Below are 25246 nucleotides of genomic sequence, written 5' to 3'. Positions count from 1 at the left end.
GACATACTCTTCACCTCATGTTGGATTTTTACCTCTATCACAATGTCACAACTTGGCCCATTTTTGACTTACAACTCTGTCTGAATGTTGACATTTTGCCTTGAGCCAATTATTCCTCCCCCGGCATAATATTTGTTTCCATGTATGAGAAATATCATACCTGTTGTGCTTGTTACTTGACTCCAACACAACACAGTCCTCAAGGTGACTCCTCCTAGGTCCTCTAATGGCCAGGCTCCCCTCTAGTGGAGCTCCAGCTGGACAGACCAATTGATGTATTTCTCTAGGATGCCACTGACAACGGCAAGTCTACACATAGGAGGGTATTTTTATTTACTGATTCCCTACAGCTGCTTCATTTTGACCAAAACAGCAAATAATATTGACAAACATTCTGAATTCTTGTGGTGGTAAGACCCAAGGTTTACAGTTGGGACACTAGTTCATTTATATTAACAACATCCACGGAGTCTGAAAAGTGGAGTTGAAGAAACTTATTTTAGGTAATTTTCAGCTTTTCAAGAAGTCATGTGAAAGGGTGGAGGTAGTGATGGGGAATAAAACCATGTAGTGGTGGTCCAGCCCTTTGATTTATGCTTTCTGATTTTGCATTAGAAATTTTATTCTCTAAACACACTAGTGAGAAGAGAGTGTAGGTAGAGATGGGCGTGTGGACAGCAAGACTGCTTTAGGATATTTAACATGCGATTTGGAAAAGTTAAGCCAAAGTTTTGAAAACAACATCATCTTCTCCCTTTTCCAGATTCTCAGGACAAGTCTGAGGACCTGAAAAGGATAAATGAGAGGGCCTCAACAGCAGCTGCCCATTTATAAGTCAAATCAGCACCTTTGTTCTATGAATATTTTAAAATATCATATGTGCCTATACATTGGAGAAGGAGCATATTATTATGCCAAAAAAAAAAAGAAGTCTCAAAAGAGCTGCTGAGCACTTAACAACATCACTAATTACTTGTATAATGTTTGGCAAACAGTCAAAACCAGAATTTTTTTCTAGTAAACATATTTTTACACATTTGTCCTCCCTACAAAAATAACCAGTTGAGATGCATATATTTTCACTTGCACATGTTTGCATTGCTGAGGCGTAAACCAATCCTCCCTTAAAAGGTTCATTTCAAAGTTATTAGCTAATTCATAAGCCCAGCAAACCTGGGGGCCTGTGAGCATATGCTTTGCATTGAAACACCAACTTGATAATCAAACAAGGAGCAATCTAATATGAGCTTTCAAGGCAGGTGAATTTGACTGTAAATCATGGTCCTGCACATAGGCTTGTATTTTCTATTCTTAATTACATCTGTGCAGATCTCCATTTGTTTATGGTTGCCTAATACATCGAGTGGGCTATTTGCATTCCCAGAGGCACGTTACCGTGGTGTGCACTTCTCTGAAAGAAAAAAAAAAAATTTGCTCAACCATTAATTCTAATATTAAGTACAAAAAAAGATATAGAAGTAAATGCTCTTCAATTCAGCAAATGCTTGTGGAACACCTATGCACAGAGCTGATAGGAAACCATAGGAAATCCATTTCACCTAAACTCATTGAAGCTCAATCTCCTCATCTATAAAATGGGAGTAATAGCAGGGAAAAAAAGAAGTATTCATTTAAGTGCTATATGAATATGAGTAAGAGGTAGTAAATTGCAATCCAATACTTTATCAGCATCACTTAATTGCAGGTATTTTTCTGTGAAAGACTTTGTGAATGTGATGGGAGCAAACACAGAAGGCAGTTGCTTTTACATTCAAATCACCTACTTTGTTTTACTTTTATCCATCTTATATTATCTGAGAAAGGATTTATGGTGACCAGTACCAGTTGGTCGTGTGTGTGCGGTATCAGCAATATGACTTGGGAACATGTCTTTATCTGGGAGATGCTATCAGTTTGTGAAAACAGAAGGAAAGCCGGGGGCTGACTAGCTCTACATAAGCTTGTTATTAGTTTTGTCTAGTCACTAAGTCATATATGACTCTTTGTGACTCCACAAACTGTAGCCCACCAGGCTCCTCTGTCCATGGGGTTTCCCAGGCAAGAATATTGAAGTGGGTTGCCATTTCCTTCTCCAGGGGATCTTCCCAACCCAGGGACCAAACTCATGTCTCTTGTTGGCAGGCGGATTCTTTACCACTGAGCCACCTGGGAAGCCCATGTAAGTTTAAGGAAAGGTTTATAAAAAGAAAAGACAGCTTTCATGTTGCTTCTAGGTGACTCTATGGGTTTCCTCAGATAAGAAAGCAAAGAACACCAACAGATGACTCCCACGGGATTGAAAATGGCATGTCTAAATGTAGCCTCTCTCGGATTGTATCTGCCTGAAAAATGGAAATCTACATGTCCTACCTACCACACAGCATCCTTGTGAAGATCCAAAACCCATACCATTTGTCAAAGCTCTTCATAAATACCGACCAACCAGGTCTTTGTTATCTTTCTGTAAATCTGAGTTTAGGAGATGAGAAACTGCGTATTAAGGAGCATCAGTAAATATCCTTCCTCAGAGGAATGGGAATGAATGAATAACCCGAGAGACATCTTAAGCTCCACCTAACTTTGACATTTACATCCTAATTATTGTCGATGTTGTCTCCTCATGGCCATCTGAGTAGTGAGGGTGATGTAAAATGGCAAGATTGAAGCCGGATCATGCCTGTCAGAAACAGAACAAGAAAGGAAAAGGAAGTTGTCCGAGTCAGTTCAGACCTCCAGCCCTTCCTCTGTAATATGATGCTGAGTGGGATGTTCTCTGAGCACTCTTCTGACTCCAGTAGTCCCTAAATCAGAGAATAAGTGAGTGATGGTTTAAGTGTGTGGAGGTGAGTGATGGCATACTAACATCACGGGGACTGTCTCTTCATTATCATGAGGGGTGAGCATTAGAAGATTCTCTAACACAAGGCAGTTGGAAGCTGTGCTCTATGGCCTGAGGGTCACCTTCTCAGATGGCCACTGAGGGTCAGAGAAGCTTGTTCTGAAAAGCCAGGTCTTCTGTAGCCCCTGCTCATAGGCTCAGAACCCGCCGTTCATTAGTCCTTTATCAGTGTCTCTGGTTTCCTTCATATGCACTGCAAAAGTGTGATTTCCCCAGGTAACCCCAGTCACTGCAGTGACAGAGAATCATATTTGCAATAGCCTTTCAAGAGTGTTTCAGATTAGAAGTGACCACAATTTATGGTCTCAGAAGCCACAGGCAGTTGACTGTCTCTTATTAAGAATCTCGCTTGAGAAAAGCCAGTAAATACTTCCATATCCTTTTTCTTTTTCCCGTGTTTCTCTCATCTGTCCATATTCTTTCCTTTATTCACTCACTCATTAACTTATTAAATAATTCCTTTATTAATTTTCTTTCTAAAGACCCATTTGCTGTTGAAACCTCAGTCAGGTTAGTAATTGCTGATGGACTGGAGCCCTGGGCCATTTTAGGAAAATGGTCCCCAAAGTGGCTTGCTCTTGCCAGAATATAAAGTCCTAATTAGAAGTGTAATTCTGAATTGAGCTGAAGACAAAGATGTGGGTAAGAACACTATTCCTTTTGAGAACCAAGAGGTTAAATAACTTGCCTAGAGTCCCTGTAAGTGGCTGGGTTGGAATTCAAACCCCAGCCTTCCTGACACCAGATCCCATATTTTTCCAGGAACCCTCACCATCAACAGGGATGGAAATTGTTCAGAAAAGCAGCCACTCACTCAGCGTTTCCCTCCTGCCTAAAGAGTTTCCAAAAGGCTCTGCATCCTTGTGCTTTTTAATCCTGGGGATACTCTTCATGACTGAATCAATGCAGCAGGAACTGAATCTTAGGTCCCAACCTGCTGGCCTCAGCATCTTTATAAGCACCCCCATTCTATAGTCATTCCATTACATGGTCAAGATTGAACATTTCTCTACCTTTTATATTCAGGATAAGTTTATTTCCTGGGAGATCATGATAAAGAGGTGTCATACAATATAACGAGTTTGATGCACTTAGTACTTGGAGGGTTTGTAGAGCTGGATATGCATGTCCCTAGAGTTTCCCTCTCTGAAGGCCTCATTTCTTGGGTGATCTTGGCAGTGGCAGCAGAAACCCTCACAGCAAAACGCAGGAAATCCTTCCATTAATATCAAGTAGCAGAACCAAAGATGCTTGCTAGTAGCCCTGTGTGTTGGAGAAGGCAATGGCACCCCACTCCAGTACTCTTGCCTGGAAAATCCCATGGATGGAGGAGCCTGGTAGGCTGCAGTCCATGGGGTTACTAAGAGTCGGATACAACTGAGCGACTTCACTTTCACTTTTCACTTTCATGCATTGGAGAAGGAAATGGCAACCCACTCCAGTGTTCTTGCCTGGAGAATCCCAGGGACGGGGGGAGCCTGGTGGGCTGCCGTCTATGGGGTCACACAGAGTCGGACACGACTGAAGCGACTTAGCAGCAGCAGCAGCAGCAGTAGCCCTGTGTGCAATCAGGGCTGTGGGTTGTGCAGAGAAACTTCTATTTCTTGAGAATTAAATGGCCAGGTATCCAGTTGTAGTCTGACATTCACTAAAATAGGTTCTGTGTGACAGGGCTTTTTAAATGCTCTTGGGTGTTTTTTTGGGTTGCCCTTTCCCATTTTATTTTGCCAGAGATTGCTTTATAGAGAGAGTATAAATCTCAGATAACTGACACATGTGTCTGAGAACTCTCTCATCTCTTTCTATTCTAGAAACTAACAGAAAAGTTTCAGCTCTCATATGCTGAGCTTGTGAGAAATAACTTCAGTTAGCATCATGTCAGGTTTTGGAAGCTCATGTGTTGCCAAAGCTTTGCAGAAAAGAAGTAGGATGGCATTATGTCTTGGTTGGCCCTGGTTATGGTTGAAACATTCAAGCCAGATCCATGTGGCCCATTCAGGATGACAGCTCTCTATAGCTTCCTGTTCATATCTAAGTATCTTGGGTAAATATCTCCTCCATTTCATTCACCTCTGAACTTTGCTTACCAGAGACTTGCTGTCTGCATTCTACTCCTGCCAGGAAGCAGGACTGTGATGGTTACTTTTATGTGTCAATTTCACTGGAATAGGGGCTCCCCAGACATCTGATCAAACATTTTTCTGGGTATGCAAGTGAGAGTGTTTTTGGATGAGATTAACATTTGAATCAGTAGGCCAAGTAAAGCAGATTCTCCTTCCTCATTTGGATGGGCCTCATCCAGTCAGTTGAAGACCTGAATAAAACAAAAAGGCTAACCCTCCTGGAAGTAAGGGGAACTCCTCCTGCCTGACTGCCTTTCAAGTTAGGAAACAGCATTTGATTTTATTTGATTTTAGTTTTCTTTTAAAAAAATTGAATTATAGTTGACTTATAATATTATGTTAGTTTCAGGTGTATGACATAAATCAATACTTTTAGTTAACTATACAAAGTTATTATAAAAATATTGACTATATTCCCCATGCTGTACATTACATCCTTGTAACTTATTTCTTTTAGACATAGGAGTTGTGCCCCTCCCCAACCCATTTCTCCTCTGGTAACCACTAGTTTTTCCTCTGTGTCTGTGAATCTCTCTCTCTCTGTTTTAATTGTTTATTTGTTTTATTTTTCAGATTTCACGTATAAGTGAAAGATTATAGTATTTGTCTTTCTGTCTGGCTTTCCACTAAGTATAATAGCCTCTGGGTTCATCCATATTGTCACAAATGGTAAAAATTTTATCCTTTTTTTAATGGCTGAAAAATATTCCATTGTGTGTATACATCACATCCTCTTTATTCATTCATCTGTTGAGGGACACTTAGGTTGCCTACATATCTTGACTAGTGTAAATAATTCTGCAGTGAACATTGGGCTGCATTCTTTTTCAACTCGTGTTTTTCTCTTCTTCAGATGTATACCCAGGAGTGGGATTGCTGGATCATGTGACAGTTCTATTTTTAATTTTTTGAGGATCCTCCATATTGCTTTCCACAGTGGCTATACCAATTTACATCCCCACTAATAGCACATGAGGATTGCCCCCCATTTTCTCCACAACCCTGTCATATAATACATGGGGACTTAGGTTTTTATTTTAATGCTATTAGACTCAAACTGAAACATCAGCTCTTCTGGGTCTTCAGCTTACAGATCTCGAGACTTGTAAGCTTCCATAATTGTATAAGCCAAATCCCTTATAATAAATCAGTATCTCTCCATCTTTCCTATTGGTTCTCTCTGAAAATCCTATGTCTGAAAGACATACCTCTTCTCAGCTATTCTCTTGGAGAATAACAGTCACAGATCTCCCTCCTCACTCCCCTCTTCTCTAGTGTCCTAGGGCTACTGTAACAAAGTAACAAACTGAGTGTGGTAGAACAACAGAAATTTACTTCCTCACAGTTATAGAAGCTAGGGGTCTGAAATCAGATGTCACCAGGGCCAGGTTCTCCCTGAAGGATCTAAGGAAGGGTGCTTTATTGACTCTTGCAGATTCTGATAGAAGCTGGCAACGCTTGGTGTTCCTTGGCTTGCAATTGCATTAGGAATTTCTGCCTTTGTCTTTGCATAACTGTCTTCCCCCTCTGTGTGTCTAATTTCTCTTTTTTAAGGGTATCAGTTTTTGGATTAGGAACTTGAATTCAATATGACCTCATCTTAACTAAATACAACTGCAAAGAATCTTGTAGACTATTTCTATTCCCTATGAGAATTCTCTCTTATACAAGTATGCACAACACGCACCCCACCCTTGAGATAATATTCACAGAACCAGCTGTGATACATGCTTGTACATAGAATAGGAAGAATATAAAACAAAGAGAAATGATAGATGATAATTTCTCAAGATATTTTACTGATTCAGTGGTAAGTGTCTACTATTAGAAAGCATTGTACAGTATAACACTTATTTGGACATACTCAGAAATGACTCCTGCCACAAAAGAGGCAGGATGCAAAGGAGTCATATGATAACGTCCTTCAGTGCTGGGAACATAAATCAAGGTTCCGAGGCAATGAGAGAGTAGCATGGAAAGCTGCCACATCCACTGCATGGTCTGCCTTCCTGTCACCGTATCTGATTGCTTTCAGTGGCTCCTGCGGTTGCCTCTTCAGTCTGTGGCCATTGTAGCAGAGATGGTTTCACTAACCAGGAATACTCATTGAAAAGATCAACATTCCTCAAGAGATGCCAAATCAGTTCAGTTCAGTCGCTCAGTCATGTCTGACTCTCTGCGACCCCATGAATCACAGCATGCCAGGCCTCCCTGTCCATCACCAACTCCCGGAGTTCACCCAGACTCACGTCCATCGAGTCAGTGATGCCATCCAGCCAGCTCATCCTCTGTCATCCCCTTCTCCTCCTGCCCCCAATCCCTCCCAGCATCAGAGTCTTCCAATGAGTCAACTCTTCGCATGAGGTGGCCAAAGTACTGGAGTTTCAGCTTTAGCATCAGTCCTTCCAAAGAGATGCCAAATACTCTCTGCAAATTTATGCTTTTGGAGAGACTCTGCTCAGACTGTCCAGTTCTCTTCTGTTTTCTATTCACAACTCGCGGTTTGTGTTCTCCTGTCAAAACTAAAGTTCAGTATGATTTTTGGAGTTATCTGGATGTTTTACAGGGGTTGAGGGTCGTACTCTCAAGATACACTCACCTCTGGGAGTTTCCCAGTGGTCTAGTGGTTAGGACTCGGCACTTTCACTCCTGTGGCCCAGGTTCAATCCCTGGTTGGGGAACTAAAATCCCATAAGCCACACCACTGGGTCCCGCCAAAAAAAATTCATGAAAGATACACTCACCTCTCTGGTGCAGGTCCATCACTAAAGATGACTGAGAACCACTTTCATCTCCAAACTTGCCTTTTCCCAGCATCCTATTGGGGTTGAGCCCTTACAAAAGGCAAATATACACGTTAGTCCCAAATTCCTTAGATATCCCTCCCACTACTGCTATATTTAAAAGATATAACCAAACAGGACCTACTCTATAGCACAGGGAACTCTACTTAATATTATATAACCAAATGGGAAAAAAAGAGTTTGAAAAAGAATAGATATGTGTACATGTATAACTGAATCGCTTTGCTGTACACCTGAAGCTAACCTAACATTGCTAATCACCTGTACTTCAATATAAAATAAAAAGTTGCAAAAAGACAAATATAAGTATAAATAGAATAATTTAGTCCTCTAAAGCCAGAAAACAAATAATGTCACACTGATGGTTACACTTCAAGTTCTAATGTTATTCTTATCCACTTGCTCATATCGGATCACTCTTCAAAGCCACCCTGTCCCTCAGGTGTTTCTGGGAATCCACAAAACAGAGTATCAGACACTGCAGCAAGCACTTCTTCTACCCACCTCATATCCTCTGGACATTTCACTCCAGTTGTTAATGTAAGAACCACCTTTACAAGTAAGACCTGAGAGCATGTAGCCTCAGCTACACTAGAAATCTCATTTTCTGTCAGGGGCTTCTCTCATTCTAAGTATTTCTTTTATTATTATTATTATTATTTTAATTTATTTAGGGAAACATACTCCCAGGTGTAAAACCTGGGCTAGTGGAGGATGAGTGTCATGCATAAACACTTCCATCTTCTATGATCCCTCAAATGCCTAATTATAAGGAGAATTCTACATGGCGTTTCAGAATTCCAGTAAGATGGAACTTCAGCTACCCAGTTGGTGATCAGTTCAATAACATATCTTTGTACCAATGTTTCCACCCTCCCTATTCAATTTTTCCAGTCCCCAACACCTGTTCCCTCAGATTGCTGTACACAAGCCTTTGACTCAAGCTCTGCTTTCTGGGGCAAACACACTTAGGCTAAACACCTTGCTTCTTTGCTACAAATACAGAGTCACACCTACCATACTGCTTATCCTTACCTTAACTTCAGCTAGTCAAAATATACATGCTACACCAGAGCCTTCCTGAAGGAATCTCATTGTTGCCCCTGCTAATGGCATCCCACATAATGCTAATGCATCAGGGGTCTGACTCTTTGTGACCACATGGACTGTATCCTGCAAGGCTTCTCTGTCCATGGGATTCTCCCGACAAGAATACTGGCGTGGTTTGCAATTTCCTTCTCCAGGGGTACTTGCTCACCTAGGGACTGAACCCACATCTCTCGCAACTCCTGTGTTGGTAGGTGAATTCTTTACCATTAGGCCACATGGGAAGCCCATACAGATAAAGGCTACTTGTCGAATGTTTTCTCTCATCTCTCTATCATCTGCCCTCGTACCAGCCACCTCTTACAAAAGTAAACATACCAAATTCTTCACTTCTCTTTTAGTCAAAGCAAAAATTTGCATTCTACCAGTACACACAAATAATTATGCTGGACTAAGGGAACATTTCATGCACAGATGGGCTCAATAAAGGACAGAAATGGTATGGACCTAACAGAAGCAGAAGATATTAAGAAGAGGTGGCAAGAATACACAGAAGAACTGTACAAAAAATATCTTCATGACTCAGATAATCACGATGGTGTGATCACTGACCTAGAGCCAGACATCCTGGAATGTGAAGTCAAGTGGGCCTTAGAAAGCATCACTACGAACAAATCTAGTGGAGGTGACGGAATTCCAGTTGAGCTATTTCAAATCCTAAAAGATGATGCTATGAAAGTGCTGCACTCAATATGCTAGCAAATTTGGAAAACTCAGCAGTGGCCACAGGACTGGAAAAGGTCAGTTTTCATTCCAATCCGAAAGAAAGGCAATGCCAAAGAATGCTCAAACTACCGCACAATTGTGCTCATCTCACACACTAGTAAAATAATGCTCAAAATTCTCCAAGCCAGGCTTCAACAATACGTGAACCATGAACTTCCTGATATTCAAGCTGGTTTTAGAAAAGGCAGAGGAACCAGAGATCAAATTGCCAACATTGGTTGGATCATCAAAAAAGCAATAGAAAAACATCTATTTCTGCTTTATTGACTATGTCAAAGCCTTTGACTGTGTGGATCACAAACCGTGGAAAATTCTTCAAGAGATGGGAATACCAGACCACCTGACCTGCCTCTTGAGAAACCTATATGCAGGTCAAGAAGCAACAGTTAGAACTGGACATGGAACAACAGACTGGTTCCAAATAGGAAAAGGAGTACGTCAAGGCTGTATATTGTCACCCTGCTTATTTCACTTCTATGCAGAGTACATCATGAGAAATGCTAGGCTGGAAGAAGCACAAGCTGGAATCAAGATTGCCAGGAGAAATATCAATAACCTCAGATATGTAGATGACACCACCCTTATGGCAGAAAGTGAAGAAGAACTCAAAAGCCTCTTGATGAAAGTGAAAGAGGAGAGTGAAAAAGTTGGCTTAAAGCTCAACATTCAGAAAACAAAGATCATGGCATCTGGTCCCATCACTTCATGGGAAATAGATGGGGAAACAGTGGAAACAGTGTCAGACTTTGTTTTTTGGGGCTCCAAAGTCACTGCAGATGGTGACTGTAGCCATGAAATAAAAAGATGCTTGATCCCTGGAAGAAAAGTTATGACCAACCTGCTCCTGCTGCTAAGTCGCTTCAGTCGTGTTCAACTCTGTGCAACCCCGTAAATGGCAGCCCACCAGGCTCCCCCGTCCCTGGGATTGTCCAGGCAAGAACACTGGAGTGGGTTGCCATTTCCTTCTCCAATGACCAACCTAGACAGCATATTAAAAAGCAGAGACATACTTTGCCAACAAAGGTCCATCTAGTCAAAGATTTGGTTCTTCCAGTAGTCATGTATGGATGTGAGAGTTGGACTGTAAAGAAAGCTGAGCTCTGAAGAGTTGATGCTTTTAAACTGTGATGTTGGAGAAGACTCTTGAGAGTCCCTTGGACAGCAAGGAGATCCAACAAGTCCATCCTAAAGGTAATCAGTCCTGAATATTCATTGCAAGGACTGATGCTGAAGCTGAAACTCCAATACATTGGCCACCTGATGTGAAGAACTGACTCTTTTGAAAAGACTCTGATGCTGGGAAAGATTGAAGGCGGGCGAAGAGGGGATGACAGAAGATGAGATGGTTGGATGGCATCACTAACTCAGTGGACATGAGTTTGAGTAAGCTTCAGGAGTTGGTGATGGACATAGGGTCACAAAGAATTGGTCACGACTGAGCGACTGAACTGAACTATGCATATAGGGCTTCCTAGGGGGTGCTAGTGTTAAAGAACCCACCTGCCAATGCAGGGGACATAAGAGACTCAGGTTCAATCCCTGGGTGGGGAAGATCCTCTGGAGGAGGGCCTGGCAACCCACTCTAGTATTCTGACCTGGAGAACTCCATGAACAGAGAAGCTTGGTTGGCCACAGTCCATAGGGTTGCAGAGTCAGACACACACACGCACATACTCTGCATATAAATTAAATAAGCAGGGTGACAATATACAGGCTTGCTGTACTCCTTTCTCAATTTTGAACCAGTCTGTTGTTCCACATCCAGTTCTAACTGTTGTTTCTTGACCTGCATACAGGTTTTTCAGGAGGCAGATAAGGTGGTCTGGTATTCTCATCTCTCTGCATGCTCACTAACATTTGTTATTTCTGTGTGGTGTTTTTTTTTTTTTTTTTTTCCTTGATGATAGCTATTCTGAGGCAAGTAAGGAGATACCTCTCTGTGATTTTGATTTGCATTTACCTGATGATTAGCAATGCTGAGCATCTTTTCATGTGCCTATTGACCATCTACATTTCTTCTTTGGAAAAACATCTATCCAATTTCTCTACCCACTTTTTTTTCCTTTTAAATTTTTATTTTTTTGAATTTTTCACCAGAAACATTTTGTACTGGGGTATAGCTGATTAACAATGTCGTGGTAATTTCACGTGAATAGCAGAGGGACTGTACCCATATTTTAGTTGAGTTGTTTGTTTTTCTGATGGTGAGTTGTATGAGCTATTTATATATGATGAATTTTAATCCTTTATTAATCATGACATTTGCAAATATTTTCTCCTATTCACTAGGTTGTCTTTTTGTTTTATCAGTGATTTCCTTTGCTGTAAAAGTGCCTTTAACTAGGTCCTTTTTGTTTGTTTTTGCTTTTTTCCCTTTATTTTAAGAGGTGGACCCAAAAATACTGCTGCAATTTATGTCCAGGAGTGTTCTGCCTGTTTTCCTGAAGGAAGTTTACCATGTCCAGCCTTATGTTTAGGTCATTAATCCATTTTAAGTTTATTTTTGTTTCTATTTTTGCTTTGCAAGTAAATTAATCTGCATCATTTTTCTAGATTCCTATATAAGCGATATTACATGAAATTTGTTTTTTTCTTTCTGACTTCCCTGTGTCTGACAGTCTCTAGGTCCATCCTTGTCTGCAAATGCCACAATGTTATATATGGTATTACAGAATGTTCTAATTTCATTCTTTTACATGTAGCTTTCCAGTTTTTCCAGGGCCACTTATTGAAGAGACTGTTTTTTGTTTTTTTTTCCCCCATCATATATTCTTATCTCCTTTGTCCAGGGGATTGCAAAGACTTGGATGTGACTCCGTGGGCATGCATGCATGAGTTAATTTCTGGGCTTTCTATTTTGTTCCACTGATTTATGTGTCTGTTTTGTGTATGAATTTTTCCTTTCCATGTTTATCAAAATTTTACTTGTATATATCTAAAAGTCTAGTTCTTCAGGTTGGTTACCAAAAGTAGCAGTTTCTTCCTTCCCCTACAGTTTGCCTTTTTTAAAGGTCATCTTTAAAATTTCTACTCATTTAACCCTTTTGCAGCTTACCTCCATATGTCTTAAAAATATATCAATAGTTGTTCATTTTCAACAGATACTATTATTTCTCTCTTTGTGAAATAGCATGAAGAGTTAGTTTTCACTTTAGCTCTAGAACTATCACCCTTACACATTTTTCCTTCCCCTCTCTTCTCAATAAGATTATGTCACAATTTATTTGTATCAATAATCTGTTTACTATGTGCAAATTTTATTCACAGCTAAGAAACTATGATAGGGTTGTTCTGCTCTGCACTACTTTTTCCTTTGCCTGGAATTAATGATTTTTTTTTTTTTTTGCTTTTTAATTTATCACTATTTCAACCTCAGACTTTGTGTCAGCTATTTAAATATACTATCAATCAATATGCACATGAGGCATTCTGTAAGTTTTGTCATCTTGGAGAATTCTCTCCTGGAGCCTAGTTGCCAATCAACTATTTGATAGCCATTCTATTTGAAATCTCCTTTCACCATCATCAGACTACTTTACCTTTCTCTTGTGTCACGTCTTCTGTTTCCTGTACTCCATGGTTTTCACTACTTTATTTACTCTCGTATTGGTGGAGGTCACTTCTAAGAGCTTCTTGAAAAGTCATTCATGGGAGATAAATTATTTAAGACTGTGTATGTCTGAAAAGAGTTTTCTTCTATCCCAATACCTGAGTAATATTTAGCTGGGTATAGAAATCCAGGATGGAAGTCATTTTTTTAGAATTTTGAAGGAATTTCTCATTTTATTCTATTTTCCTATACTTTTCTTAAGAAACGTAAAGCCATATTGATTGCTCATCTTTTATATGAGCCCTAATTTGTTTTCTTACCTGGAAGATTTTAGTACACGTTCTTTGTCTCCAGTGTTTTTAAGTTTCACTATTACTTTGCTGTGAGTCTGTTTTTATTCTAGATTCTCAGTGAGCCCCTTTAACCTGGAAGTCAGGTTCTAATTCTGAAAATTATGCTCTAATAGTATCACTAGTGATCCTCTTTCTTCGGTATTTTTTGTTCTCTCTTTTGGAGCTGTAACTTACTAAACCTCCTGTTCTGTCACCTATTTTTTTTTTTCTTTATCTACTATGTTTTTTTCTATCTTATTATCTTTTCAGGCTTTCAACTGAGTTTTTCATTTCTGCTATAATTTTGTATTGCTTGCCAAAAACCAGTGGTGTTCTCTGAATATTTTTTTTTTTTTTAATGAAGCATTCTATTCTCTCTTTGTGGTTACATTATTTTCTATCTCTGAGCTTACTAAGGAAAATAATATTTAAATTTCTTTCTCATTTCAGTATTTGTTTATTCCAAGTTGCCTTTTTATATTTGTTTCATTGGTGTTGCCCTTTCTTGTTAGAAGCTTTTCTCTGAATTTTTGTAATTCTTTAATTATCTCCTTACATGAGAGTGAGAGACTGCAAACTCAATAGATTTAGAGTAACTCAGGTAGGGTTTGTGAACTGCAATGAGCTTGAGTCACAGTTGAGACTGTTGAGAGAAAACACTTTGCATATCCTGCCTTAGGGACAAAAAGCCTCATGCAAGAATTCTGGAACCCTGGTAGAGAAGATAGCTGGAAATCTCAGCATTCTGTAAGTATTTGTTCACTTAATTTCCTACTTTTATCATGAAACAACTGTTGATAATGTGGAGAAAGAAGCCTTCATACGTTTTTATGGGATGTAATTGCCAAAACTTGTAATCACCTAAGATATCCTTCAATAGGTAAATTGATAAACAAATTGTGGTACATCTATTCAATGGAATATTACTTAGCAATAAAAGCAAGTGAGCTATCAAACCATGAAGAAAAAAAATAATGAACCTAAAATACAGACTAATTGGAAGGAGCTAGTCTGAGACCTCTATATATTATATTTTATAATTCCAATCACATGGAATTATGGAAATGGACAGCAAAAAGATCAGTGGTTGTCAGGGGTTTGGGGAAAAAAAGGAAGGGATGTGTGAGTGAAGCACAGGGGATTTTTAGGTGGTGAACCTATTCTGTATGCTACTGTAATTTTAGATACCTGACGTTATACATTTGTTAAAACCTATGGAACTTTGTGGCAAAAGTAAGCTTTAATCTGTGAACCTTAAAAAAATCATTTAAAAGAGCAGAGATCTCATGAAGGAAAGCAGACTGTGACAAGGAAATATAACTGTATTACAGCTGTAGGAAACAGCCTCACTGAAGGGAATGGGGGGATGTTGCTGGCCTAAGTTGGGAATGAATAGAGTTTGTTGGACTAAAGACAAAAAGAAAGTACACTCTAATTAATAAAGTTGGTTTCCATGAGGATAGGGCTTAACAAATATGATATATAGGTATATATACTAAATGTGTCTACTGGAATTGAAAAATTAAGAATTGTATGGCAGACAGTGTGAGCCAGGTTTTTTTCTGTTAAAATAGGAATCTACAATTAAGCAAGGGAAGGAGGCCAAAATTATCCATGTGGAAATGAATTAGAGTTTGAGACATTGTTATGTATATATATCCAGATTACATATGAAAGTATAGATAGAAGTTAATTATATTAGTTAGTATACATACGTATAGTCCTTGCTCTGTCAGTTGCAGAGGAGCTATAAGCAACAGTGCCCAGTAGCAACAAGTAAACCTAACACCAGTATCTTGGTTTCTAATATCATTGTTCAATAAACTGGATATTTTGGATCTAGGAAAATACACAAGATAAGCCCGGAACATATTATGGTAACAGATAAAAGCTGGAACAATTTGAGCCACAAAATAAATAAACTAGCATTGTACCATGTCCCAAAGTATTAAATAAATATCTCTTAGTTCATACCAGGTATAAATAATTGATAAAATAAATGAGGATGAAGAGACAAATCTCCCATGCAGAAGAATTTCAAAATAATTTATGTAGGTATTCCATCCTCAAAAAGGAAGACCATCACTACACTCCTTAAATGTGGCCTGCCCATGGTGATTTTCTTCCGAGGAGCAGGGTATAGAAAAGAGGAAAAGAGTACTTTACAGAAGAGAAATTTGTTGTACAGTCACCCTCAACCAGGTGATCAGGGTCAATATCTAGAGTGATAAGTCACATTGAAAGCACATATCTCTGTTATGATGTGATGAAATGTCGCTATACCTCTGTTATCATCTTCCTTTAAACCTATTATTCCAGTCTAGTCATGAGACAAACATTAAGAAAATTCCGTTCAAGGGACATCCTACAAAACACTTGACCAGTACAGCTCAAAACTGTCAAGTTCATCAAAACTAAAGGAAGTCTGAGAAACTGTCTCAGCCAAAAGGAGCCTGACAAGTAAATGTGATGTGGTCATCAGGAAGAAATCCTGGAATAGAAAAAGACATTATTAGGTGGAAAGTAAGAACATCTGATTAAACTGTAGACTTTCATTAACAGTAATGTTTCAGTTTTGGTTCAATGACTGTAGCATATATACCACACTAAGATGGTAATAACACAGGAAACTACATGAAGAAATATTAATATATAGGGATTCTCTGTATTCAAACATTATGCACATCTATAGAAATTCTAAAACATACTGTATATTAATAAAATTTAAACATAGAAAAAACTACCTAGTCTCAATCATTCTCCCTCAGATATTTCATATAGTAGTTTGTTTTTTATGTCTATAGACTAATTTGTTCATGCGCCTTAATTTTCAAATACTTGACATTACAGTTATTTGCTTCCTTATTTATTTAATCCTTTATAATGATAGATTATATTGCAATTATTTTACTTTATACACTCTCAAAGTCAACTGCAAAAATCTTTAAGAAGTTATCTCAATAAGCCAACCCCAAGGCCATCCATGCTTCTTCCTATTAAAAATGAAATACCATACATACTGTATATAATAGTGAAGGGAGAAGCTAAATATTTGATGTAAATATCAGCTCCACATTATAGCATTATAAGTCCCTATGTTTTTTAATTTCTTAAGAATTATACAAAAATAATTTAAAAGTTATTAGAATCTTAAGGTTCATTTTTTTTCTTTAAGGGATCTTTTCCAAATGAGAAGATGAAATAGAAAAACAAGATTAGGTTGTATCTTGGTGGGAGCAAGTAATCATAAGTAATCCTCTCCCAATTAAAATTATATCAATAATAGTTTTATTAACTTCAAAAATATTTACTGAGAACAAATTATGTATAAAATTGTGTAAATATCTGCTGCTGCTGCTGCTAAGTCACTTCAGTCGTGTGCGACTCTGTGCGACGCCATGGACTGCAGCCTACCAGGCTTCTCCGTCCATGGGATTCTCCAGGCAAGAACACTGGAGTGGGTTGCCATTTCCTTCTCCAATGCATGAAAGTGGAAAGTGAAAGGGAAGTTGCTCAGTCATGTCTGACTCTTAGTGACCCCATGGACTGCAGCCTACCAGGCTCCTCCATCCATGGGATTTTCCGGGCAACAGTACTGGAGTGGGGTGCCATTGCCTTCTCCCGTGTAAATATCTACTAGGCAACTAATTGATGTGTTTCACTTTTTTCCTTCCTTCATGTATCAAGTGGGTACTTATTGTTAAACTGTCATGTGAAAGCCTGGAGCTCAGAAGAAAGGCCAGGCTAGAGGGGATTTAGTGGTTTTCTCCCTATTAGTGATGTTTATAGTAGTGGAAGTAGATAATCTCTTCCACTAAATGCCCCTAGAAAAGAGAAGGGAAAGAATGATAAAGAACAGGAAGGTGCCAACAGTAATGTTTCATAACAAATCATCTCCAAGCTCAATGGCATAGAGTATTTCTTCTCATACTTATGAGTCTCCAGTCTGACTGAAGGTTGACACATGTAAGTTTTGTTCTGAGACTCAGGCTGAAGCGACAGAAGCTACCCAGGAGAACATCTTTTCAAGGCAATTACAAATGTACAGGCATTTGTTGTTCAGCTGCTCAGTCATGTCTGACTCTCTGCAACACCATGCACTGTAGCACAGCAAGCTTCCCTGACCTTCAGTATCTCCTGGAGTTTGCTTAGACTCATGCCCATTGAGTCAGTGATGCCCCTTCTCCTCTTGCCCTCAATCTTTGCCGGCATCAGAGTCTTTTTCCAGTGAGTCAGCTCTTCACATCAGATGGGCAAAGTATTGGAGATTTCAGCTTCAGCCTTTTGCAAATGCTTCATTTTTTATGAATTGAAATTTTGTGCCAATCCAATGTTGAACAAGTCTACCACTGCCATTTCTTCAACAGCATTTGCTCACTTTGTGTCTCTTTGTCACATTTTTATAATTCTTACAACATTTACAATTTTTTCATTGTTTTTAATATTATTTTATTGTTTTTAATGTTATGATGTTCTGTTATCAATGATCTTTAATATTATGATTGCAAAAAGATTGATGCACTAAAAACCTCAGATGGTGGTTAGCATTTTAAAATTAAGGTGCCACATTGGTTTTTCAGACATAATGCTATTGCACACTTAATAGACTCTAGTATAGTGTTATCCTAATTTTATATGCATTGGGAAACCAAAAAGATTTGTGTGATCTGCTTTATTGAGATACCTTCTTTATTGTGGTCATCTGGAACTGAAAACTTAAGTGTCTCCAAAGTCTGCCTATGTTAGAAGGCAAGCTAACTCTGCAAACACATTTCAACTACTCTTTGGGTCAGGTCCACTAAACATCAGTTCAGTTCAGTTCATTTCAGTTCAATCGCTCAGTAGTGTCTGACTCTTTGTGACCACATGAATCGCAGCACGCCAGGCCTCCCTGTCTATCACCAACTCCCGGAGTTCACTCAAACTCACGTCCATCGAGTCAGTGATGCCATCCAGCCATCTCATCCTCTGTTGTCCCCTTCTCCTCCTGCCCCCAATTCCTCCCAGCATCAGAGTCTTTTCCAATGAGTCAACTCTTCACATGAGGTGGCCAAAGTACTGGAGTTTCAGCTTTAGCATCATTCCTTCCAAAGAACACCCAGAGCTGATCTCCTTCAGAATGGACTGGTTGGATCTCCTTGCAGTCCAAGGGACTCTCAAGAGTCTTCTCCAACATCACAGTTCAAAAGCATCACCTCTTTGGCACTCAGCCTTCTTCACAGTCCAACTCTCACATCCATACATGACCACAGGAAAAACCATAGCCTCGACTAGACAAACCTTTGTTGGCAAAGTAATGTCTCTGCTTTTCAATATGCTATCTAGGTTGGTCATAACATTCCTTCCAAGGAGTAAGTGCCTTTTAATTTCATGGCTGCAGTCACCATCTGCAGTGATTTTGGAGCCCCCAAAAAATAAAGTCTGACACTGTTTCCACTGTTTCCCCACCTATTTCCCATGAAGTGATGGGACCAGATGCCATGATCTTAGTTTTCTGAATGTTGAGCTTTAAGCCCAACTTTCTCACTCTCCTCTTTCACTTTCATCAAGAGGCTTTTGAGTTCCTCTTCACTTTCTGCCATAAGGGTGGTGCCATCTGCATATCTGAGGTTATTGATATTTCTCCCGGCAATCTTGATTCCAGCTTGTGCTTCTTCCAGCCCAGCATTTCTCATGATGTACTCTGCGGAGAAGGCAATGGCATCCCACTCCAGTACTCTTGCCTGGAAAATCCCATAGACGGAGGAGCCTGGCGGGCGACAGTCCATGGGTTCGCTAAGAGTCGGACACGACTGAGCGACTTCACTTTCACTTTTCACTTTCATGCATTGGAGAAGGAAATGGCAACCCACTCCAGAGTTCTTGCCTGGAGAATTCCAGGGACGGGGGAGCCTGGTGGGCTGCCATCTATGGGGTCACACAGAGTCGGACATGACTGACACGACTTAGCAGCAGCAGCAACTCTGCATATAAGTTAAATAAGCAGGGTGACAGTATACAGCTTTGACGTACTCCTTTTCCTATTTGGAACCAAATAGGTTCCACTAAACATAATACTGACCAAAGCATTGCTCATCTCAAAGTCCAGGTGTATAGAAGTATATTCCACCTCTACTGAGAGTTGGCTACATCACAGTATACTGGACATGGTTATGGGAAAAGATGAAGAGCTGGGAAAAAGAAAAGGGAAATGAAGCACCAAAACAGAATATCGAGAAATGTCTACATTTAGGGATCAGTAGACTAAATATTATTTAGTAGACTAAAGTATTCTTGGGGCTTCCCTGGTGGCTCAGCCAGTAAACAATCTGCCTGCAGTGTGGGAGACTTGGGTTTGATCCCTGGGTCGGGAAGATCCCCTGGAGAAGGAAATAGCTACCCACTCCATTATTCTTACCTGGAGAATTCCATGGACAGAGAAGCCTGTTGGACTACAGTCCATGGAGTCACAAAAAGTCATATACGACTGAGGGACTAGGGCTTTCCTGATGGCTCTGCAAATAAGGAATGCGCCTGAAATGCAGGAAAACTGGGTTTGATTCCTGGGTCAGGAAGGTCCTCTGGAGAAGAGAATGTCAACCCACTCCAGTATTTTTGCCTGGAGAATTCCATGGACAGAGGAGCCTGGTGAGCTGCAATCCATGTGGTCACAAAGAGTTGGACATGAGTCCAACTTTCACTTCACTTCCACTTTTTCAGACTAAAATAATTCACTGAAGAAAATTAAAAGGTTACTAGTGTAAGTTTGGAGAAGGCAATGGCGCCCCACTGCAGTACTCTTGCCTGGAAAATCCCAGGGATGGGGGAGCCTGGTGGGCTGCCGTCTATGGGGTCGCACAGAGTCGGACACAACTAAAGTGACTTAGCAGCAGCAGCAGCAGTGCAAGTTAGGGCCAATTCACACCAAGAGCTTTGTTCTAGATTATTGTGTCACAAAGTTTGGCCATCTATCAGGTGATCTACAAGTAGTATGTTCTTTTCAAAGTGAAAAAAATAAGAATAATTTTATTCAGATATTTTTTACAAATTTGAAACATAAGGTAAATTATAATTTTCCATAAAATCCTATTGTGCTTTTAAATATCATTATTTTCTTAACAGGTGGCATTCATCTTGGCTAGAGTAATTTCTTCCTGTCAATTTTCTTTCTTTTTTTAATAAGCTTTACTAAAAGTAATTTACATAAATAAAATTCACTACTTTTAAATGTGAAGTTTAAGCAGTTTTGACATGTATAGTTATGTAGCGTTGTCATTGCCATGAGTATTACCTAGATATTGAACATTTGCATCAACTCATATAGTTCCCTTGTACTCCTTTGCAGTACAAGGGAACTACTCTCTACTCTCCCCAGGATCTGACAATTACTAGACTGACTCTCTGTCACTATGGCTTTACAATTTTTAGAAGTTTATGTAAATGGAGTCATATAGTTTTTTGGGCCTCAGTTAATTAATAGCATGATTATTTTGTGATTCATCCATAAGAAAATACATCAGTAGTTTGTTCCTTTTCATTGCTGAGTAGTATTCCATGATATGGATATACCATAATATGTTTAATCATTTGCCAGTTTTTGGTCATTAGGATTGTTTTCATTTCAAGGTTATTATTAATACAGCTTCTCTGTGACCTGGCTCTGAAGGCCATGCTATTAATCTTTATGGTTTTGTCTGTTCAATGAAGTTCCTGTGAATATTCATGTGCACATCTTTGTGTGGACAGATATTTTTATTTCTCTTTGGTAAATATTTGAGAATGCTATTGCTGGGCTATATGGGTGTATCCTTTGTAAGAAAATCCCACTGTTTTCCACATCTGCTGTATTCCCATCAGCCATGAGCGTCCCGATAGTTCCATACACTTAAACTTACATGGTACTATGCCATGGCACTTAAATTTTAGCCGCAGTATCAGGTATGTAGAACTATCTCATAATTGTTTTTATTTGCTTTTTCCCTAATAATTAATGAAGTTCAACAACATTTTATGTATTTATTTACCATTTGAAATATCTTCTTCCGTGAAGTTTCTCTTCAGATACATTGCCCATTTTTACATTGTTTTTTTCTCATCTTTCTATTTAGGAATAAGTGTTCTTTATAGAATTTTATTTTATTTATTTATTTTTTAATTTTATTTTATTTTTAAACTTTACATAATTGTATTAGTTTTGCCAAATATCAAAATGAATCCACCACAGGTATACATGTGTTCCCCATCCTGAACCCTCCTCCGTCCTCCCTCCCCATACCATCCCTCTGGGTCGTCCCAGTGCTCTAGCCCCAAGCATCCAGTATCGTGCATCGAACCTGGGCTGGCATCTCGTTTCATACATGATATTTTACATGTTTCAATGCCATTCTCCCAAATCTTCCCACCCTCTCCCTCTCCCACAGAGTCCATAAGACTGTTCTATACATCAGTGTCTCTTTTGCTGTCTCGTACACAGGGTTATTGTTACCATCTTTCTAAATTCCATATATATGTGTTAGTATACTGTATTGGTGTTTTTCCTTCTGGCTTACTTCACTCTGTATAATAGGCTCCAGTTTCATCCACCTCATTAGAACATTTTAATACAAGTCTTATCAGATAGATGTTTTGTATATATTTCACCCAGTCTGTGACTTGCCTTTTAATTTTTTTAACAGTATCTCTCAAATAATAAAATGTTTTCATTTTTATAAAATCTAATTTATCAAATTTTTATTTTTTGTAAACTTTATTTTGTAAAATTTTAAAAATTCTTTAATTAAAGGTCACAAAGATTTTCTTATATATTTTATTTATAAATTTTGTAATTTTCTCTAACATATAGATCTATTATCTTTTTCGATTTAATGTTTGTATGACTCGTGAGGTAATGTTTGAAATTTATTTTTTTCTTAAATGTGGACTTCCTATTTCAGTGCCATTGTTGAAAATACTATCCTTCTTCCTTGGTATCTTTATCAAGAAAATTGACCTTGTATTGGTGAGTATATTTCTGGACTCTCTTCTGTTACAGTGTTCTATATGTCTATCCTTATGCCAATACTATGCTTCTTGATTACTGGAGCTTTATGATAAGTCTTGGAATTGGGTACTTCAAGTCTTCCAACTTGCTTCTTTGCTTAATTTGTTGTTTTTTAACTCCAGATCCTTTGAATTTATATAAATTTTAGGATCAGCTTTTTAATTATTGCAAAAAAAATCCTACTGAGAATTTGATTGGAATTTTGTTGAATGGATAGATCATCTTAGAATTAAAATGGTAACATGGCTCCCCATTGATAAATGTCCATTTATTTAGGTCTGTCTTAAATTCTATAATCATTGCTTTGTCATTTTCAGTGTGCAAGTTTTACATGTATTTTGTTATAGTGATTCCTATTTTATTTTAAAATATTATAAACATTTTATCAGTTTTCATTTCTAAATGTTCATATTTAATGTTTATAAATACAATTGAATTTTCTATATTGACCTTATATTCTCTGTAAAATTTATCTGTTGGTTATCTAGTAGCTTATTATAAAATCCTTAGAGTTTTCTAGTCAAACATTCATGCTTTTTTTGTGTTAACATTTTTACTTCTTCTTTCCCAAATTTGTGTCTTTTTTCCCCTTTCCTTGCCTTATTGAACTAGCTGAAACCTCTATCCTACTGAAAAGAAGTGATGAGAGCAGATAGCCTTGTGTTGTTTCTGTGCTTGGGAATGGCATTTTAGTCCTTTCCCACTAAGTAAAATTTTAGCTTATAAGTTTTTGTAGCTTCCTTTTATCAGTTGATATAATTGCCTTGTATTCCTTGTTTTTATCACACTTGAAATTGAATTTTGGTAAGTGCATTTCCTGGATTTGTTAAGATGATCATATATTTCTTCTGTTTTACCTTAATGATATGATGATTACATTGATTATCTTTTAACTATTATTTGAGAATTGCATTTCTGAGATAAAGTCTACCTGCTTATGATGTACCATCTTATTTATATGTTGCTCACTTTGATATGCTAAAATTTTATTAAGGACTTGTTAAAAATTTTTGTTCAGGATTTTATATCTGTGCTCATGAGGAATATTAGTGTTTAGTTTTATTTTCTTGGAATGTCTTTGTCTAATATTCATACCAGAGTAATAATGGCATCACAAAATGTTAGGAAGTTTTTGTTCCTTGCCTATGACTTGGGAATTTTTGAGCAGAGCTGATATTTCTTTATGAAACATTTGGTATAATTCATCACTGAAAGCATCTGCACCCTAGAGTTTTTGTGGGATAATTTTTACCTACAAATTCAGTTTCTTTACTAGATAAGGGGCTGATTGGGTTCTTATGTCTTCTCAAGTGTTCTGTGGTAGTTTTGGTCTTTTGAAGAGCACTCCACCTATATTATTGAACATATTGCCTAAAATTGTCCATAATTTTCTCTTATCTTTTTAAAATATCAGTTCTTTGGTAATAATGTCTCCTCTTCTGCTCATGATGTGGATTATTTTTATCTTTTCATATCAACCCAATTACATGTTTTTATTTTATTAATATTGTCAACAGCTCTTGGTAGGCAGATACATATTATTTGTCTTTTTGTTCATATATATAAAACTGCAAATGTGTTATTATTACATCTTTTTTCACAAAATGGCAAAATAGCTTTAAAATAGTTCAGATAGTCTTAAAAGTGTTGCTGGAAATTTCAATGCAAATATTACTATTGAGGAAAAAATTATAAAATTAAGTAGTTAAAACAGTGTCTGTGCAAATATGGAGGATGAATTTGAATGCTAACGTGAATCTGTAAGTATCATGATTTTGTAAAGATAGTTAAAATGTATTGCAACTTGTAAATATAATGACTTTTAGTTGAAAAAAATTTCATATTCTTTAATTCATTGATACAGTATTTTTCAATAGTGGCTTAAAATCATCAGAATTTCAGCAGAGTATAAAGATCATAAAATAATTGATTTTTTCTAGTACAAATTTATACCTTTCCAGTTAGAACTGATGAATTTTGCTACTAAAGAGAGGTGAAATAAAACATATTCTAAATTTCTAAATTATTCTAAATTAAAGATAGCTATAATTCAAGTTATTGCATATTCTAAATTAAAGATAGCTATAATTCAAGTTATTGCATAGAGAATATAAAACAAGTTGTAAAGTTAATGATAGTATGTACAGAAGGAAAGAAAAGTATACTACTACTAAGTCACTTCAGTCGTGTCCGACTCTGTGCGACCCCATAGATGGCAGCCCACCAGGCTCCCCCAACCCTGGGATTCTCCAGGCAAGAATACTGGAGTGGGTTGCTATTTCCTTCTCCAATGCATGAAAGTGAAAAGTGAAAGGAAGTCGCTCAGTCGTGTCCGATTCTTAGCGACCCCATGGACTGCAGCCCACCAGGCTCCTGTGTCCATGGGATTTTCCAGGCAAGAAAAGTATATTAATTATCTATTGCTATGTCATAAAATAACCCAAAACCCAGAAACTTAAACCAACTTATATTTATTATCTCATGATTCCTATAGATCAGAAATTTAGGTGTTACTTACCTGGGTGGTTTTAGGCCAGGGTCTCTAAAGAAGTTGTAGTCAAGATGTCAACCAGGACTGTCGTCATCAGAAAGCTTGAGTAGGGACTGGGGAATCTGCTTCCAAAAGAGCTTACTTTGTCAGGAAGCCTCACTTATTTTATGATTGTTGGGTGAACTCAGGTCCTTG

At 38.1% G+C, this 25246-nt stretch overlaps 1 non-coding gene across 1 annotated transcript; it reads left to right on the top strand.

Moving 5' to 3' along the window:
- The first annotated feature begins 7631 nt into the window (after positions 1–7631).
- On the top strand, positions 7632–7703 carry TRNAE-UUC. The gene has a single exon. It is a non-coding gene; the product is annotated as a tRNA-Glu (tRNA).
- Positions 7704–25246: the final 17543 nt, after the last annotated feature.

Source organism: Bos indicus x Bos taurus, chromosome 8, assembly GCF_003369695.1.
Source record: "Bos indicus x Bos taurus breed Angus x Brahman F1 hybrid chromosome 8, Bos_hybrid_MaternalHap_v2.0, whole genome shotgun sequence".
In the NCBI taxonomy this organism is placed as follows: domain Eukaryota; kingdom Metazoa; phylum Chordata; class Mammalia; order Artiodactyla; family Bovidae; genus Bos; species Bos indicus x Bos taurus.
The sequence above is the reverse complement of the archived record's forward strand: the minus strand, read 5'-3'. Positions and strand labels throughout refer to the sequence as shown.